Genomic DNA, 18,572 nt, shown 5'->3' on the forward strand with positions numbered 1-18,572 from the left:
AATAATGCGATTGTAAAGAAAAACTATTATTTGTAATATAAGTATTATTATTATCTTTATTCTTTTTGGTATCGTCGTGAAACAAAAAACGCCGAGCTCTCTCTCGCTTTGCCTTGTGCTGATAGGACGCCATTGTGCGCAATCTACATAATAAGGTGTGTACATGTTTTATTATTTGAGCAGTGAGCTCCAATATATGTCTAAAGTATTGCTGTTGTTAACTGTAACTGTAACCTGCACCACATATCCCACTTGTTTGTCCCATGATTTGTAAAAGAAATTCAGACGCCGCGCCGGTAGCAAGCTGAACATCGTTGGACGGCGTCAATTTCAAATTATCGTAATTATTATCCCGTTATTTCCACAGGCGACGCTAGAGATCGGCGGTTTTTATTCCTTCATTTATGATCTATACGAAATTGATATTTTCAAAGTACTTAACAATTTATTCAGACGATTCATGTTACGTGCAATAGGACACAGACTTGGCCTGCACAAAGACGAAATTAAATGACTCGTAGATCCTACGTATTGAAAATGGTGAAATACTTTTTTCTGTGGGTATATAGCCTATAATTATTATCTGTTTTTGAGCACGGATTCGTCTAAGTAACTTCAATCATTATACAGTATCCCTCGCTACATTTTTGTATAAGTAAAATCTAAGAACAACCCGTGCCTTCGCATATCTTTGCAGTGAAACCAAAATTAAATAAAATAAAATAATAAGACCCCACATTCACATTCCATTCAACAACACACACACACAAAAGGACGGACAAGCGTAGTGCAGACAGTCTCTTTAATAGATCTGTTACATTTTCTAAGCGCCCTGCCTAAGTGTCTAAGTGTCCTGCCAATAAAACGCAGTCTTTGTTTAGCCTTCTCCCACGACATTTTTTATGTGTTCCTTCCAATTTAAGTTGTTCGTAATTGTAATTCCTAGGTATTTAGTTCAATGTACGGCCTTTATATGTGACCGATTCGTCGTGTAACCGAAGAGTAACGGATTCCTTTTAGAACTCATATGAATGACCTAACACTTTTCTTTATTCAGGCTCAATTGCCAATTTTTGCAGCATACAGATATCTTTTCTACAACATTTTTCAGTTTGTTTTGATCTACTGACGACTTTACTTATGTTGCTTGTCTGTTAGCACCGACAGCTCCACGTAAACGCCGCTGATCTCGGTCGTTAAGTGAAGGCTGTCAGCCACTGCGTTGTCCGTGGTAACAGAATTTGACTTTCTCGGCACACTTTGACACTGTGGATCTTGGAATACTGAATCCCCTAACGCTTTCCGAATTGGTATGTCCCATGCGTCCAGCTCCAACAACCATTCCGTTCAATTCCCGTTGTCCGGCCATAACCACGTGGGCAAGCTTTCCACGTGAATCACCTGAGAACAAATGACAACTCCGCCAATGCAGTACTCGTTCTTACCTAGCGTATGCGATAGTACTGCCGTCCGTATATGTGTATATTACTATCCCATGACTTTGTTACCTCAGTGTAAAGGCTACATGTCTTCATTTGAGGAAAGCAAACGAGCAAGTGAATTATAGACTTCCATCTACATCCTTTTTCATTCTATAACGTCTCAGCTATTTAAGCAGAACATGTGGGGAGATCAGTAACCTCTCATAATTTTGAACAGGTTTCTACTCCAACAGGGTTTTAACCGGCAATCAACATTTTATTTTACGGTTATACATCTCTAAAAAAATAAAGTTCGCAAGTCTTTGACAGGATACGAAATACAGTGGTTTACCCACAAGCGACTTGACTGCGCCACGCAGACGGGGTGATTAACCATTTCTCCTCTATTCACCACCCATTCAGAAGTTCTCTCGCCAACGCCGTACGTGCATCATTGGTGGTTGGAGCATCTGCCACGGAGTGGTTTATCCACTTTCTAGAACTTATTATTCGACAGACGAATGGCACACAAACTGGACAAATAGAAGAGGCATTCGTCTCAAACTCCAAAAAGCTAAAATAGCCTTTAATAAGAAAATAAAGGGCTTACATTAGATCTCTGGACGTCAGCGGACTGGTCGCCCTCACGGAACTGCTCTAGCGCATCCTGCGACACAACGCAATACTTTTGTTGCGTTCTTTCTCTAAACTCAAGTGAGAACCTTCCACACGTCTCCTGACATATTTTATACACGCATATTAAAAAAAACGAATTGTTAATTTAGAACAGTATGCCAACTAATTCATTTGCTTCGTTTCCGCCGGCCACGGTGGCCGAGCGATTCTAGGCGCTTCAGTACGGAACCGCGCGACTGCTACGGTCTCAGGTTCGAATCCTGCTCGGGCATGGATGTGTGTGATGTCCTTAGGTTAGTTAGGTTTAAGTAGTTCTAAGTTCTAGGGGCTGATGACCTCATCTGTTAAGTGACCTAGTGCTCAGAGCCATTTGAACCATTTGAGCTTCGTTTCCCGGTATTTATCAGTTAGTCCCGCAAAGCGGCTTACTTGTACAGCAATTCTTGAGTCTTGCTCATCAAGTCATCAGTATGGGACCTTTATCAGGTTAGATGAACAACGCCGCGTTATGTCACGGGATGTAGTATGTGAGCGAGCGTTACCGGGATGCTAAACAAAGTCCAGTGGTAAACTCTACAGAAGAAGTGTGGTGCACCGCGGACAGTTTTACTGCCGAAGTTCGGTGAGCGTACAGTACAAGAGGGGAAGGGTCGGCTCACGTACTACTCCCTCCCACTTGGGTCTCGCGAAATGACCGCATACGGAGATTCATCGGCGGCAGTCGTTCTTTCCATGCACCCATCTGCGAACAGAACGGGGGAAAAAAGGGGGGAGGGAGGGGATGAGGAAGATAGTGCTACCGCATGTAACCTCCGCCACACACCGTGATGTGGGTGGCGGCTGTGTCTTGTCAGAGAATAATGACAGACAACCAAGTCATCACATTTCGAATACGGTTTACAGCTATGGTGCACTTAGAAGCTGTAATCCACCTGAATCCGAAACAATGGCACCAATGAAACCAGACCCAATGGTAAAGAGCGAACTCTTCCTGTGTCGGTTTCTCCAGACTGTGGTCTGAATGAAACTACGTGACTTAACTGAGCCGGTGATAATATTTCCGTCATGCGTTATCTGGTGCACAGACAGATAAGATACTTATCTTGCTTTCGCTGCGGCCATAAAAAATATTTCTGTATCGTTCGTAATCGAGTGGTAGCACCTGGCACGGAACTACGGAGAACAGTTAATGTCTTGTAACATCATAGCTGGCGGCAACTGTGTGGCAGTTTGGTCTTACCATGTGAGCTACCTACCCGCACTTTTCAATGCAGCTCAAAGCTTCAGAGTGCCAGTACTTCTGTCCTTGCCAGTAAAGGCAAACGTAGATGTTTTCATCTGTTTCGAAGTTTCGTAACATTGTGCACTCGCCACATAGTGAAAGATTCCTACTGGAAATGCTGATTTTCATCTGATCAGTTCTTTGCCACATTCGGGGCCAGAAAGGTGTTGAGTGCAGTGCAATGCGTATATAAGGCAAGCAAACAAATTTCGTAACTCAGCGAGAAAGTGTGTATTCGATATCCTGACATATTGAACCCGTAATTCTTCTCATTGAGAAGCTTCGTAAAAAACAAAGTGTGTGATCACTTTCAGTCATCTGATCTGCATTCCTCATGTACGAAGCAATACAACACAAGATTATTCGCGAAACAGCATTTGGAGCACGAATCCCCTTTCTAGAGTAGTCATAACTAAAACATATCATCCATGATCTACAACATATCATCCATTCAAAACTTACCTCATTTTCTCAATAATTCGTCTGACCTCGTGATATTCTTATGACAGAAGGATTTTGGTTCTTTCAGTCGCTCTTTGCATACCTGCAAAAATAAAAAAAAAAATAAAATTCATTGGACATAAAGTTGACGTAAGTATTTAGTTGTAGCTTTATTTTACCCGTAGTCTTTAGACAGATGATTAAGAACCTTATCTTCCTTCGGAACGATTAGACAAAAGGAGAATGTTAATAGCGAACTTTCTTCAAAAAGATAAGCACCAAGCAGTTCGACAATACGAGGTATTTTTCGAAAGCAGATTGCTACGTAAAGACCTCATAACATTTTCCTAAACATACTAAAGGTACAATCAACTGTGGTCATGAAGACTGTGAACCGACAGCAGATACAATTTTCCTAAATGTTCGTCAAAAAGAGTACCGAAGAAACAATGAAATTTTAACCTCAAGTTGCAACCAGTGAAAATTAACATTTTTCTTTGATATTCAGCTCTAAAATAAACAGCGGCAGCTATAATGGAGTTTATCGTAGAGTGATGAAGCGGTTTCAAGGGTTATACTCCCTTGGCCAGCCTGTCTGACGTCTATATTCCTTCGGCCATCGCTTCAAGCCTGTACACTCTGTCTGAACTTGAGTACGTCTGGCTGACCCCAGACAACAAATGCTAGCTACTTCACGAGAATGGCACTTGCAAAGAACCACAAGCGGGAGAAAGTGTGACTACGTAGGACTGAAATCAAGGGAGGGAATCTCAATACCTTGAAAGCATCGGAGAAATATACAGGTAAACAACAAGCATCTAGGCTACTTTTCATAATCGTAGAACTGAACCGACAGCAAACGAAAGACAACAGGAGGATAAATCGTTTCTTAAAGAAGTACCTAGCGGCTACAGGAGCCGGAATATAGACGGGTTGTAAATACAAACGTAAAACTTTTATCCTGTTCTTCTACCGACTTTTGAGGAATTTAACTAAAAACTTTCACCATCAAGAATGTTTCAGTTGACGTTCCTAGTACAATGCGTTTGCTTCGTCTGTATCACAACCGGGTTGTAGGTTTCTGGAAAATTCTGTAGTATCCTCTAACGTAACGAAGGAGGTTCAAATGGCTCTGAGCACTATGGGACTTAACTTCTCAGGTCATCAGTCCCCTAGAACTTAGAACTACTTAAACCTAACTAACGTAAGGACAACAGACACAACCATGCCTGAGGCAGGATTCGAACCTGCGACCGTAGCGGTCGCGTGGTGCCAGACTGTAGCGCCTAGAACCGCTCGGCCACTTCGGCCGGCCAACGAAGGAGGACAACCAATTTCCATTTCTGTTCTTACACCGTTCACAAAAATGAGGCCGAGGCTAGTTCCAAAACTTACAGTAACAGATTTTTCTCGTTTCCTTGAGATGCTTTGTCGTGAATGGAACATGTGAATAATATGTGCTTCGCTCACGTGATCATATTCTATAATAATCTAATTACTACACAAAATATATATCCAGTATGTTGAATATGAATTACTGCGTCCAAAAATTTCGACTACCGGCAATCTGGAGCTATTATAGTTGGCACAACAGCTCTCCAGTGTGGCCGAAAGCTAGTGGGAAACAACGAGTTAAGAACCTGCCGGGAAAGAGAGCTCCAGTTGTTTGCAACAGACGCCGTTGTCTGACGTAGTACCGCCACCACAGCTGTGTTGCTATGATTCAGTCTACACTCTTCAAGATGTTACCTCAATCTAGAACTAGGTAGACATTGAGCGTTACTGAAAAAGCTGCTCGCTTCAACATTAACGCTCCCAAACGAATGTGCATAGCATTTACATCACATCTAAAGCCGTTTCCAGTAATAAGCGGACAGGAAAACCACACACGTATACCAAAAAGTAATTTAATAAAAAGCGTATAGCCCTACTGGGGCAATGTACTATTATCTCTCTCGTCAGATCATATCCTTACGTGTTCGTTTCCCACGTACCACTTTTCTTCAGTAACACATCTAAAGCTTTTCAGATATTTCATCCTCGTATCGTAGCTTGGTTTCTAGAACATTTAAACAGATAAAATCTGCATCGTGTGATGAGTAACGAAGCAAAATTCAGGAGGACATAAGCAACATCCGTGGACCTGTTAAAATGCAGAACAAATAATAATTACTGGCCGGCCGATGTGGTCGAGCGGTTCTAGGCGCTTCAGTCTGGAACCGCGCGACCGCTACGGTCGCAGGTTCGAATCCTGCCTCGGGCGTGGATGTGTGTGATGTCATTAGGTTAGTTAGGTTTAAGTAGTTCTAAGTTCTAGGGGGCTAATGACCTCAGATGTTATGTCCCATAGTGCTCAGAGCCATTTTGATAGTAATTACTGTATTATTATTGTCATTATTGTTACTTTCACCGTATCGTTGTAACAGCTGTTGAGACTTTTGGTACCTTTCCGAGACGAGGAACGGACAATAGGTGCCACAAGGTCAAATGAACGCTGTGGTAGACACAGTCTGTTTACACACACCAAAAAAAGTTTTGCGTACAGAAAATTGGAATAGAGATCAACATAAACATCATTTACGCCCTTTTTACTACTCATGAAAACCAGACCACATAGCAAGACCTTCAGAGGTGGTGGTCCAGATTGCTGTACACACCTCTGATACCCAGTAGCACGTCCTCTTGCACTGATGCATGCCTGTATTCGTCGTGGCATACTGTCCAGAAGGTCATCAAGGCACTGTTGGTCCAGATTGTCCCACTCCTCAACGGCGATTCGGCGTAGATCCCTCAGAGTAGTTGGTGGGTCACGTCGTCCATAAACAGCCCTTTTCAGTCTATCCCAGACATGGTCGGTGGGGTTGATGCTGACCAGTCTAGTCGAGCTATGTCGTTGCATCTCATTGCCAGCGGCGTAATCGTTCGTGGCAACGCCCTCGTGTCGCGGTGGTGGCTGTAGGAAACGCGGCGGCGTAATTGGCGGCGGCCGACCGGATAGCGTCCGATACCGCACTTTCGAACTGGAAGTATTACATCCTCCTTGAATCCTGGGTATTTCGCTTGTCTGACATATCGTGCACACAAGACGGAATGGCTTAGTCATGGCTGACTCTCACGATCTCGACCCTTCTGAGAGACTGTTATCTACTGCAGGGACCTTGTTTCCACTTAAGTCTTTGAGTGTTCTGTCAAATTCTTTTCGGAGTATCATATCTCGAATGTCACCTTTATTTACTTCCTGTTCCGTTTCTACAATACTGCCTTCATTTTTATTACCTTTGTACTTATTTCTCTAACACCAAGTATTTCGGACACGCCGAAAAATAAACGTCTTTTGTCGTTCACCGCCAAGAATACATTACGTTGTTGTGGTGGTGTACTATCGCAAGCTTAGCTGGTTTCCCATGAGCGTTGTCTCAAAGAAGGGGATGGCAGAAGTGGAAGGGCGTCCGTTGAGACGCAACACGGCAGGCGCGCTCCGTGACCTTTGCGCTGCTAGGCGGGGGCGGCGATGCCCGTGGCTGCAGTGGTAACCTACAGTTCACCAGACCCCTCGCAAACGTGACGTCACTTTGACGTCTCACGCAGTTATCGAAGACCGCGGTAATTGCTATCGGCTTTCGTTAGCCTTCAATGAGAGATCCCATACCGGATTCGCGTATCTTAAATTACGTATATAAAAGTATACCGTTTCAAGGCAACGGCACAATGAAGATTTATTGAAAGACGTCGCTCTTGCTACAGTTGTTATAATTAAACATCACTTAATGACGTATCGGCAGTAAAAGTTTTCATGGGCTACAACTTACAGGAGAAAGGCCGCAATTTCACCGGTTCATGGTGGTGTAGTGGTTATAAGCGTGGAGTTATGCAGTACTTTATAATTACGCAGGTGGTTCGCATCTGCCGTCTCCGAATTTTTTTTTCTAATTCGCTTTTCTAAAAGGCTCTGGTACTTATTAATTTCATAGAAGTATTGAAGGAAGACTGTTTAGGTTTTTATGTTGGTAACGCCAAGTAGCGCTCTGTACGAAAATCGCTGACTGAGCTGTGTGCAGTCTGTGGCTGGTTGGACTCATTGTTGGAAGATTCGCTTGTGTAGTGTTGGGCAGTTGGATGTGAACAGCGCATAGAGTTGTGCAATTGGAGGTTAGCCGCCAGCAGTGGTGGGTGTGGGGGGAGAGATGGCAGAATTTTGAGAGCGGACGATCTGGACGTGTGTCCATCAGAAGGGGCAATTTGTAATACTGGATATCATGAACTGATATATATATATATATATATATATGACTTTTGAACGCTATTAAGGTAAATACATTGTTTGTTCTCTATCAAAATCTTTCATTTTCCTATCAGTAGTTAGTGCCTTCATTAGTTAGAATCTTTTATTTAGCTGGCAGTATTGGCGCTCGCTGTATTGCAGTAGTTTGAGTAACGAAGATTTTTGTGAGGTAAGCGATTCATGAAAGATATAGGTTATTGTTAGTCAGTATCATTCTTTTGTAGGGATTATTGAAAGTCAGATTGCGTTGCGCTAAAAATATCGTGTGTCAGTTTAGTGATGATCAGAATAAGTAAAGAGAGAAATGTCTGAGTACGTTCGGTTTTGCTCAGCTGTTTGAAAATCAAATAACATAGAGGTTTTCCAGCACTGTCATTCATAAATTTTTCTACGGGGATGTTTCAGTGTGTTTTGTAATATTCAGTGTTACGTAGATGTAACAGTGCTCTCTCTGTAAGAAGCATAAAAAAACTGACAAAGCAAAAAAATTAAATCGTAACATAGTCTCAAGCCATCTGTAGTGTATAAAACACAAATTACGAGCTAGTTCTCTTAAGAAAGTTCTTTTTTCCGAAAAAACACCTTTAACCACAAATACTATGTTTTTCGTAATTTTGTTAGAACAAATTTTGCCAATACTGACGTGCCTTGAGAGATCCTCAATGCATTTATTCATTGTACATGATTTAAGTGAGCTGCTGCTATAATTAGTCTGCCAGAATGGCTACCCACCCTTTCGAATTTCAAATTAGACCAATTCCTGAAACTAATTTACAGATTTTCTAGAGGTAAACTTGTTTTGTTGAGACACCTTATCTGTGAAATATATACGTTACTCGACTGAATGCTGGGTGGCTTCAGCGTTTTTTTCCCCTTCTTCGGCGTGTGACGTCAAAATGATGTCACGTTTGCACAATGTCTCGTGAACTGTAGGCTACCCGTGGCTGCAGCGGGGACGGTGGTGGGGGGTGGCCGGCGCGCCTGCCGGGTGGCCACCCGGAAGTCCGCTGGTGCGCTCCAATGCAGGGCTCTGCGGGCTCCGAGGTCTGGACGGCTCGCTACTCGTAGCGTACCAGTCTCGTAATTGAAGCTGAGTGTCTCTGGTGTATGTAAGAGAACGCACCTGGACGCTGGCAGTAAATCATCGTCACAAGTGAATGCAGTTGGCCAATATCCTTTACTTAACCTATCTTTGGCACAGGCGGGGGTAAAATATGCTGCTATAAAACTTTCTGATAAATTACCAAATGAAATGTCTGACAGACAGCAGTAATAGTTTCAAAAACAAATTGACATCATACCTTCTTGACAACTCCTTCTATACCATAGATGAATTCTTGAATATGAGGAAATAAATCTGGAGATAAAATATATGCATTTTGTACCATTTAAGGGAATGGGATACATAATAGAAATATTTAGGTATAACACTATAATGTAAAAAAAAATAGCCCGCCGGAGTGGCCGTGCGGTTCTGGCCGCTACAGTCTGGAACCGAGCGACCGCTACGGTCGCAGGTTCGAATCCTGCCTCGGGCTCGGGCATGGATGTGTGTGATGTCCTTAGGTTAGTTAGGTTTACTTAGTTCTAAGTTCTAGGCGACTGATGACCTCAGAAGTTAAGTCGCATAGTGCTCAGAGCCATTTGAACCATTTGTAAAAAAAATAAAACACCTTGTTTCCTGTGCGCATTTCTTGTGCATTTGACACGTTCCACATCATAACGGTTTTCCGTGCTATTGATCAATGGAACACGTAACTGACTGACTGACTAACTAACTAACTAACTCGAGAAGAACGTAATTGTTCACACTACCAAATTCCCACACACCTAGAAACAAACGAAAAATCCGAGCATAATGCATGTACAGTAGAACCTCGATTAACCGTGATTTCTGGGACCAGACAGTGGACAAGTCACAGCGTTCAAAACGTTGTAATAAATCAAAATTACGTAAAAAATTACACTTACATGGGGGGGACATAGCTTTTATGTTGTCTTGTTGGGGGGGGGGGGACATAGCTTTTATGTTGTCTTGTTGAAGTTCAGATTTACAGGGTGGCTTGGGGCATTGTCTAGCAATACAACTGCACGGAGTGTTCGGTTTTTGGATGTCGAGTATTTTTTAACAGCCAGAACAAATGCATCATAAATAGTTCCTTAAAGAAATCACCATTCATCCAAGGACTTTTTTGAGCGTTGTAATAAACAGTACATGCTGACATTTTTATGTTTTGGAAAGCTCTTGGTTACGTAGAACTGACGATTACACATATCAATTTATCGACACTACTTTTGTTGCTGCATCTTGCAATGGTTAGGCTGTGCCGTGCTAGTGTTGTGCCTTTGGTTGTATCAATCTTTGAAGGCAGGGGTTTTTGAGGCAGCATTTTTATAGTTTAGCCCAGTCTCGTCCATGACGTATAACTGATCAGCACCAGTCATCGCCAGCAGAAACTTTTTCACCTCAAATAGCAACTTGTTAAATGTTTTTCCAAATGTGAAAATAAACATGCCCATGCGCCTAGGAACAAACGTCTACTGAAAGTTAAAAGCCTTGCAATCGAGAAAATCTTGTCAATACTGTGTTACCTGTCTGTCTGCTATACTATTACTCTGATACATACCAATAATCAGTAAGTGAAATCAAATTAAGTAGAAGTGCTATCGAAAACAAGTTACAAGTTAAATACTGTTTGAAATAGAACCTATTGGAAACTCACAAGTTTCCATTATCAAGGTAGGTAAAATTGATAGAGAAACAGCAGATTTACAAATATCACTTCTTCCCTGGTAAAAAATCTTCTGTTTCAAGGTACAAGGCAGTGGACGACAGACGAAGCATGGCTTAAGTGTCCACAAGTTACATAACTAGTTTTAAAAATATGTAGAATTTTACTTGCAACAGAAACCTGTATCTAAACAAATGACGATAGTATGTTACACAGCGCTTAAATGTGTAGAACTCGAAATATTTACAAATGCCGCACAAAACACAAACTCATAAGAACCATGTAGCACGCACGTCCGCGTCATCGTGTTTTATACGTATCTGCCTGGCACATAGACAGCTAACACATACCTACGAGAAAAGTCGCCGTCATTGTAGTGATCTCGAAACGTTATTCTGTCTGGCATTTGTTCGAGAAAAGTCGCGAATATTCTACTGTTTTCTTGTACAGAGAACCTTCGTCTCTGGCCGAGCGGTTCTAGGCGCTTGTCCGGAACCGCGCGCCTGCTACGGTCGCAGGATCGAGTCCTGCCTCGGGCATAGATTTGTGTGATGTCCTTAGGTTAGTTAGGTTCAAGTAGTTCAAAGTCTACGGAACTGATGACCTCCGATGTTGAGTCCCATAGTGCTTAGAGCCATTTGAACCATTTTTTAGAACTTCCGATACGTAGCCTTATACACTACTCGCCATTAAAATTGCTACACCAAGAAGAAATGCAGATGATAAACGGGTATTCACTGGACAAATATATTATTCTAGAACTGATATGTGATTACATTTTCACGCAATTTGGGTGCATAGATCCTGAGAAATCAGTACCCACAACAACCACCTCTGGCCGTAATAACGGCCTTCATTCGCCTGGGCATTGAGCCAAACAGAGATTGGATGGCGTGTACAGGTACAGCTGCCCAAGCAGCTTCAACACGATACCACAGTTCATCACAAGTAGTGACTGGCGTATTGTGACGAGCCAGTTGCTCGGTCACCATTGACCAGACGTTTTCAATTGGTGAGAGATCTGGAGAATGTGCTGGCCAGGACAACAGTAAAACATTTCCTGTATCCAGAAAGGCCCGTACAGGACCTGCAACATGCGGTCGTGCATTATCCTGCTGAAATGTAAGGTTTCGCAGGGATCGAATGAAGGGTAGAGCCACGGGTCGTAACACATATGAAATGTCCACTGTTCAAAGTGCCGTCAATGCGAACAAGAGGTGACCGAGACGTGTAACCAATGGCACCCCATACCATCACGCCGGGTGATAACGCCAGTATGGCTATGACGAATACAAGCTTCCGATGTGCGTTCACCGCGATGTCGCCAAACACGGATGCGACAGTCATTATGCTGTAAACAGAACCTGGATTCATCCAAAAAAATGACATTTTGCCATTCGTGAACCCAGCTTCGTCGTTAAGCACACCATCGCAGGCGCTCCTGTCTGTGATGCAGCGTCAAGGGTAACCACAGCCATGGTCTCCAGCTGATAGTCCATGCTGCTGCAAACGTCCTCGAACTCTTCGTGCAGATGGTTGTTGTCTTTGCAAACGTCCCCATCTGTTGACTCAGGGATCGAGACGTGGCTGCACGATCCGTTACAGCCATGCGAATAAGATGCCTGTCATCTCGATTGCTAGTGATACGAGGCCGTTGGGATCCAGCACGGCGTTCCGTATTACTCTCCTGAACCCACCGATTCCATATTCTGCTAACAGTCATTGGGTCTCGATCAACGCGAGCAGCAATGTCGCGATACGATAAACCGCAATCGCGATAGGCTAAATCCGACCTTTATCAAAGTCGGAAACGTGATGGTACGCATTTCTCCTCCTTACACGAGGCATCACAACAACTTTTCACCAGGCAACGCCGGTCAACTGCTGTTTGTGTATGAGAAATCGGTTGGAAACTTTCCTCATGTCAGCACGTTGTAGGTGTCGCCACCGGCGCCACCCTTGTGTGAATGCTCTGAAAAGCTTATCATTTGAATTTCACAGCATCTTGTTCCTGTCGGTTAAATTTCGCGTCTGTAGCACGTCATCTTCGTGGTGTAGCAATTTTAATGGCCAGTAGTGTAAATACGAACTATTGGCCGAATAGGAAGCTAGTTTACATTCAGAAGCAAAAATATTAAGATTATTGATTATTTTTTATTACGGTAAAAGTATAGGTAGCTCGAGATATCTTTTAACGTCCCCTCCTTGATGTTTTTCTGTGTCCGCCACTGACAAGAACACAAACTGTAGAAAATGCCGGTGACTGCTTATGGCGGTCTATATACGCATTCCTCCATGACATACTAAAATCATTCTGTAGGCTGAAGTACTCGCCGAAAAACATCATGTTGTCCTCTGTACGCTATACTCCATGCACAGCACTCCCCCCTACATGAAAATTCATAAAATGCGTCATTCCACTAGGGGTCGGTGTGCTCTTGAGATAGGAAAGGATCTGTATGCGCCTCTTGCCCAGGGGACTCGAGCCTCGAGAGGTGTGCGTGTGTTTAGTAGGTGTCGGTGCGCAGGTTGGCAGCCGTGGGGGCAACGGAGCGTGTCCGTGGCGTCGGATTGCAGACCCAGCCGCAGGCGCAACACGGAGAGAGGCGCTGCCTGCTGCAGGCACTCCCGCGTGGCCCACGTCCCTCCACCACTCCACACCCGACGCTTCTAACCATTTTCAGTTTTATCTGTCTCTCTTCAGCTCCTCCTCCTATTTGCTTGAAATAACAAACATTTCCCCACGTTAGCTGAACACATCGGCACCCATTAGGAGGATGTTGGAGACCGCCTCCCTTACACCGTCAGTCAACGACGCTGTAACACAAAAGTAAGTGACACCCGCGTATGCGTACGTCAAACAAACATTGTCGTGGTCTTCAGTCCAACATTGCTTTGACATGGTGTAAGTAGGCTGTTTAGGTTTTTTTTATTGGTAACGCCACATAGCGCTCTGTATGAAAATCACTGGCTGTGCTGTGTGCAGTCTGTGGCTCGTTGGCATTGTTGTAATACTCGCCATTGTAGCGTTGGGCAGTTGGCTGTTAACAGCGCGTAGTGTCGCGCAGTTGGAGGTGAGCCGCCAGCAGTGGTGGATGTGGGGAGAGAGATGGCGGAATTTTAAGAGCGGATGATCTGGACGTGCGTCCATCAGAAAGAGTAAATTTGTAATATTGGATATCATGGACTGATATATATATTATGATTTTTGAACACTATTAAGGTAAATACATTGTTTGTTCTCTATCAAAAACTTTCATTTGCTAACTATAAGCCTATCAGTAGTTAGTGCCTTCAGTAGTTAGAATCTTTTATTTAGCTGGCACTATTGGTGCTCGCTGTATTGCAGTAGTTCGAGAAACGAAGATTTTTGTGAGGTAAGTGAATCATGAAAGGTATAGGTTATTGTTAGTCAGGGCCATTCTTTTGTAGGGATTTTTGAAAGTCAGATTGCGTTGCGCTAAAAATATTGTGTGTCAGTTTAGTGATGATCAGAATAAGTAAAGAGAGAAATGTCTGAGTACGTTCAGTTTTGCTCAGCTGTTTGAAAAGCAAATAATGTAAGAGATTTATCTGCATAGTAATTCATGAAGTTTTCTAAGGGGAAGTTTCAATGGCTTTCACGCTTCTCTTTTCTATGCAAGCCTCTTCAACACGGCGTAGCTAATGCAACCTGCTTCTTTGGAGCTACATGCTGTATTCAAGCCACGGTCTCACTCTGTCATTTTTACCTGCGCGCCCTTCATTTCCTTCCATTAGCAAACTGACTAGTCATTGGTTTCTCAGGATGTTTCCTATCACCGATCCCTTTTTTTAGTCAAGTTTTGCGATAAATTTCTCTTTTTCCTCAGTTCTGTTCGGTACCTCGCCATCAGTAACTCGGTCCACCCTTTTAATCTTTACAATTCTTCTATTCCATCACATTTCAAAAGCTTTTATTTTCTTCTTGTCCGAACTGCTTAGCGTTGACTTTTCACTGCAGTGCAAGCCTACAATCCACGCAAAACTCTTCAGAAAAGTCTTCTTGTCACTTCAAAATATATTCGATGTAAACAAAGTTTTCTTTGAAACTTCATGGCGGATTAAAACTGTATGCCGTTTGAAAAGTAGGAGACGAGGTACTGGCGGAAGTAAAGCTGTGAGGACGGGGCGTGAATCGTGCCTGGGTAGCTCAGTTGGTAGAGCACTTGTCCGCGAAAGGCAAAGGTCCCGAGTTCGTGTCTCGGTCCGGCACACAGTTTTAATCCGCCATGAAGTTTCATATCAGCGCACACTCCGCTGCAGAGTGAAAATCTCATTCTGAAAGTTCTCTTTTTTCAAAAATGCTTTTCTGGCTGTCGCCATTCCGCATTTGATATGGTCTCTACTTCGGCTGTCGTTAGTTATTTTGCTACGCAAATAGCATTATTCGCCTGCTTATTTTAGTATTTCATTTCCTAATACGATTCCCTCCTTTATTTGGACTAAATTTCATTACCCTTGTTTTACTTTCGTTCGTATTCATTTTATAACTTGTTTCCAAGTAACTGTCCATTCCGTTCCACTGCTCTTGAAAGCCCACTGCCGAGTTTCTTTCAATTATAATGTTATCGGCAAGCTGCCAAGTTTTGATTTCTGTTCCCTGAACTCTGATTCCTTTCAAAATTTCTGCTTGATCTGCTTTACTGCTTGCTCAATGTACAGATTGAGTAACAAACGTGGGCGTGGAGGGGGGGGGGGGGGGGGGAGCACGGGCTAAAACCCTCTCAATAACTCCTTCCCTTTCACGTCCTTCGACTCTAATAACTCTGGTTTCTGTGAAAACTGTAGATAAGTTTTCACACTCTGTATTTTGCTCTTGTTACCTCTGGATTTCAAAGACAGGATTCCATTCAATGCCGGAATACAGTACCCAAGTGATTATATAGCTCTCTGAGTAAAGCATTTCGTAGAAGCACAATGCTTACAGATGCTGAGTCATCCAACCAACCGCAATAACAGATAACCTCAGTCTGAAACATATTTCTGTTCCATAACTCGTTCTCAGGTCTACGAAATACATATATTCAATGTATTTGTCTAATCGAAAGTCTGACTTCATTACGTGCGGGTTCAATTGTTCACGAAATTAGTATTATTGATATATGTACAATATTCACAGACAGACGGACTGCAATTATAAGAGATGAACGTGGTAGACTTAGCAATTGATATATTTTCAAAAAACAAGCGGAATCTTCAATTTTCGTGAAAAGTATTAAATGTTTTTAATCATCACTCCCCATCACAATATTGTGTTGGGAATGCAGGAGGACGACGCAGGTTATCTCCAACCGGAATGGTTCAAATGGCTCTGAGCACTATGGGACTTAACTTCTGAGATCATCAGTCCCCTAGAACTTAGAACTACTTAAACCTAACTAACCTAAGGACATCACACACATCCATGCCCGAGGCAGGATTCGAACCTGCGACCGTAGCGGTTTCGCGGTGCCAGACTGTAGCGCCTAGAACGGCTCGGCCACTCCGGCCGGCTATCTCCAATCAGAAAGATTCCCAACAATTAGTAATAAAATGACAGTTACTAAATATGAAGAAGTACTCAGCTTAAGTCTGCTTCTTCTTGTGTAATGTCCAGCACGATAATTACAAATCCGCTAAAATATTTAAGTCCTGCCACTGAGCCTTTTGAGTGATGCCTTGTGGAGTCCACAGCTGGCCTACGATGCTTACGGAGCCTAAGTCGCGGAGACACTGCAGCTTGTAGACTCGGCGGTAGCTGGAGACTGCACACGCTTCGGCGCACTGAAGAGAACTGTTCGCCGTAGCTCAGTGCTACGGTATTTAGCGAGGCATCGAACAATCACTATCCACACATGTGATGCCTGTGGCTGGCAGCTGCGGCCCCTGGCAGACCTCGGTATAGTTCATGCGGCTGCTGCGGCTTATCGATGGTGCCACTCTCTGGAGTCGTGAGCACTGTCACCACAGATTAGATCTCCAACCACGTTGATTAGTGGTTCTTACCAGATAAGACTGACAGACGACATTGAGAAAGTTCAAAGGAGGGCAGCTCGTTTTGTATTGTCGCGAAACAGGGGAGAGAGTGCCACAGATATGACACACAGGTTGAGGTGGCAGTCATTAAAACAAAGACGTTTTTCGTTGCGGTGAGATCTTCTCAGGAAATTTCAATCACCAGCTTTCTCCTACGAATGTGAAAATATTTTGTTGATGCCTGCCTACATAGGGAAAAGTAATCGTCGTAATAAAACAAGGGAAATCAGAGATCGCACGGGAAGATTTCAGGATTCGTTTTCCTACACGCTGTTCGGGAGTGGAACGGTTAAGAAATGGTTGGTTGGTTGGTTGGTTGATTTGGGGGAAGAGACCAAACAGCGAGAATTAGGGGAGGATGGGAAAGGAAGTCGGCCGTGCGCTTTCAAAGGAACCATCCCAGCAGTATCCTAAAGCGATTTAGGGAAATCACAGAAAAGCTAAATCAGGACGGCCGGACGCGGGTTTGGACTATCGTCCTCCCGAACGCCAGTCCAGTGTGCTAACCACTGCGCCACCTCGCTCGGTGAGAAATAGTAGCCGGCCGCTGTGGCCGAGCGGTTCTAGGCGCTACAGTCTGGAACAGAGCGACCGCTACGATCGCAGGTTCGAATCCTGCCTCGGGCATGGATGTTTGTGATGTCCTTAGGCTAGTTAGGTTTAAGTAGGTCTAGGGGACTGATGACCTCAGAAGTTAGGTCCCATAGTGCTCAGAGCCATTTGAACCATTTGAGAAATAGTCCGAAGGTTGTTCGATGAACGCACTTAAGAGTGAGTTGCAGAGTATTCGTGTAAATGCAGACGCATATTACCGACATGACTTTTTGGATGAAGTTGACAGTATCATATTCACTGCATTGGAGGACGGTATGATACAGCAACAAGATTGCGGGTGCATTTCATTTTGGTAACTGTGCCTAAGTGGAGCAGGATGAAGCCATAGAGGCCTTCGAAATCAACTGAATATGTACAGCAAACACTGCAGAGTCGAAAATTAGAGTGGGAAACGTCTGTTTGTCCCAAAACAAGACCAATGATGATGTCCAGACCACAGGCAAGCGGAGGGCGCCCATTCGACGTGCCGTAAGATTGATCTGCCAAAGGAGAAGGCTTCGTAATGGAACTGGCTTTGACGTAAACAGTAAACTGGTTTAGGATTAACTCAATCTGTAGCTCTGCCAAAACCGCGAGAATGAATGCCGCACTGTAGCGTTGCGACAGTGACGCGGGGTGAGAAGTACAGGGTGACCCAAAAGTCCGTTAAAATTTGAAAACTCTAGCCAGCAGAAGGCGCTGGACATCTGGGTGCTACTTTTCAAACTGTGAGCGCGAGGTACACCAGTATGTTACACCATCGCCTCATCCGTAGCTTGACTGATCCAACACCTGCTGGAAGGTACCACCTTTTGGCAGGACTGCGCTACACACCAAATTACTGCACGTGTGAAAGATCTCTTGGGCACATAGTTTGGTGAGGATCGCGTGCTGAGCGGGCACTTCCGATATGCTTGGCCTCTCAGGTCCCCAGACCTCAATCCGTGTGACTGTTGGTTGTGGCCAGCCGTTGTGACCGAGCGGTTCTAGGCGCTTCAGTCCGGAACCACTCGGCTGCTACGGTCGCAGGTTCGAATCCTGCCTCGGACATGGATGTGTGCGGTGCTTAGAGCCATTTGAACTTTTTTTTTTTTTTTTGTGGAATTACCTGAAGTCGCAAGTCCACCGCGACCGTCTGACCTCATTCG

This window comes from Schistocerca nitens, chromosome 5, assembly GCF_023898315.1.
Source record: "Schistocerca nitens isolate TAMUIC-IGC-003100 chromosome 5, iqSchNite1.1, whole genome shotgun sequence".
NCBI classification, from domain to species: Eukaryota; Metazoa; Arthropoda; class Insecta; order Orthoptera; family Acrididae; genus Schistocerca; species Schistocerca nitens.